Source organism: Salvelinus sp. IW2-2015, unplaced genomic scaffold (assembly GCF_002910315.2).
Source record: "Salvelinus sp. IW2-2015 unplaced genomic scaffold, ASM291031v2 Un_scaffold5424, whole genome shotgun sequence".
In the NCBI taxonomy this organism is placed as follows: Eukaryota; Metazoa; Chordata; class Actinopteri; order Salmoniformes; family Salmonidae; genus Salvelinus; species Salvelinus sp. IW2-2015.
In genome coordinates, this window is record NW_019946689.1 from 94,338 (window position 1) to 96,166 (window position 1,829).

General features: G+C 42.4%; 1 pseudogene; it reads left to right on the forward strand.

The window, feature by feature from the left end:
- The first annotated feature begins 226 nt into the window (after nt 1–226).
- LOC139026662 (zinc finger protein 239-like) lies at nt 227–1,368 on the forward strand (annotated as a pseudogene).
- The last annotated feature ends 461 nt before the right edge of the window (nt 1,369–1,829 follow it).

The window sequence follows — 1,829 nt, forward strand, 5'->3', positions numbered from 1 at the left end:
CAATTTGTGAATAAAGAAATTCAAAGGGTGTGTGTTCTTAAGCGCTGTAAAGTGGGCCACCAGCAAAACAACAGCAAGGGATCAAAATGCAGCCTATAACAGGACTGAATGTTATAGAATGTTGCAAAGACTGGCCTGAGGTTATTGAGGATGTAGTCCAGATAAATTTATAGAAGACAGTTTTATTTAATGGAGGTTTCATTCAGTCTTTCTGTTTAACCAAATACTCTGTCTTTAGCAGGAGAGAGACCAGACTCTCACTCTGACACGAGAAGAGTCCTTCAGGGGAACCAGACCCAGAGACGCCCAAACCAGCAGKACCACACCACTGCTCTCAATGTGGAAACASTTTTTCTACGTTAGGGAATCTAAAACGTCATGAGATGGCACACACAGGAGAGAAGCCTTTCCAATGTTCCCAGTGTGATAAGAGTTTTACCCAGATAGGGAGCCTGAAAAGGCATGAAGGAATACAYAAAGAAGGGAGGAAGACCTACCACTGCTCTCAGTGTGGAAAGAKWTTTACYCAGWTAGGGAGCCTGAARACACACAAGACAATACACACAGGAGAGAAGCCTTTCCAATGTTCYCAGTGTGATCAGAGTTTYACCCAGATAGGAAACCTGAATAGGCATGAAGGAATACACACAGGAGAAAAGCCCTACCAATGCTCCAAGTGTGRAAAGAGATTTWTGCGATCACAGTACCTAAAATCACATGAGATRACACACACAGAGGAAAAGTCTTTCCACTGCTCCCACTGTGGAAAGAGTTTTACTCAGTTACGGAGCCTGAAAAGACATAAGAGGACACACAAATGAGAAAAGCACTACCACTGATTCCATTGTGGAAAGAGTTTTACTCTGTTAGGGAGCCTGAAAATGCATAAGAGAAGACACTCTGGAGGAAAGACATACCACTGCTCTCATTGTGGAAAGACATTTTCCCAGTCAGAGGACCTGAAAGCACATGAGAGAATAGAGAGACTGTGTTCTGACTTATGTTTTTGACTGAGAATTTGTGTTTTTGGTTATGCCACATGAAATCATATTGTTTATATTGTTTATAATAAATCAGTCTCTATTTCCTTATGCCAATGTATGTTCCTCCAACTCCCCTGAGTGCCTCTGTCAATTCAACAGCTATTATATGCAGTAATCATGTGCCTATGAACCAGAGTTTAACACTGAGACGGTTTGCCCTCGTAAGAAGTCTCCACTGTGTGCATATCACCCTGCACTAACGTTAATAACATGAGCATGTCTACTTCCCAAATCAAATGGTATTGGTCACATACACGTGTTTAGCTGATGGTATTGGTCACATACACGTGTTTAGCTGATGGTATTGGTCACATACACGTGTTTAGCTGATTATGTTATTGGTCAGCATACACCGTGTTTTAGATGTTATGGTCACAATACACGTGTTAGCTGATGTTATTGGTCCACATACACGTGTTTAGCTGATGGTATTGCCGGTGTAGCACCCCCGAAAAATGCTTGTAAACAATCTGAATTGTACTGAGAAAAAGTGCTACAAAATAGGTGTCCACGTTAATACAACACGTGTAACCGTTAGCGAAGCAAAGTATCACCCCCCCATCGCACACACGACCACATGATATCAGTAAGTCGCTAGTCCTGCGGCCCTCGGATTAACATGTTCATGATACTATCTCTGGAAACTCACTTAGAGAATACCTTTTGATAAAAACCAATGGCGGCAATACATGGTTACGACGCCTATAGATAAAGAGAAAGAAAAAACAGAAAATGCCAATGGGGGTAAAGGCACCGAAGGCGCGAGCAGGAAGTGGCGGGGTGTTC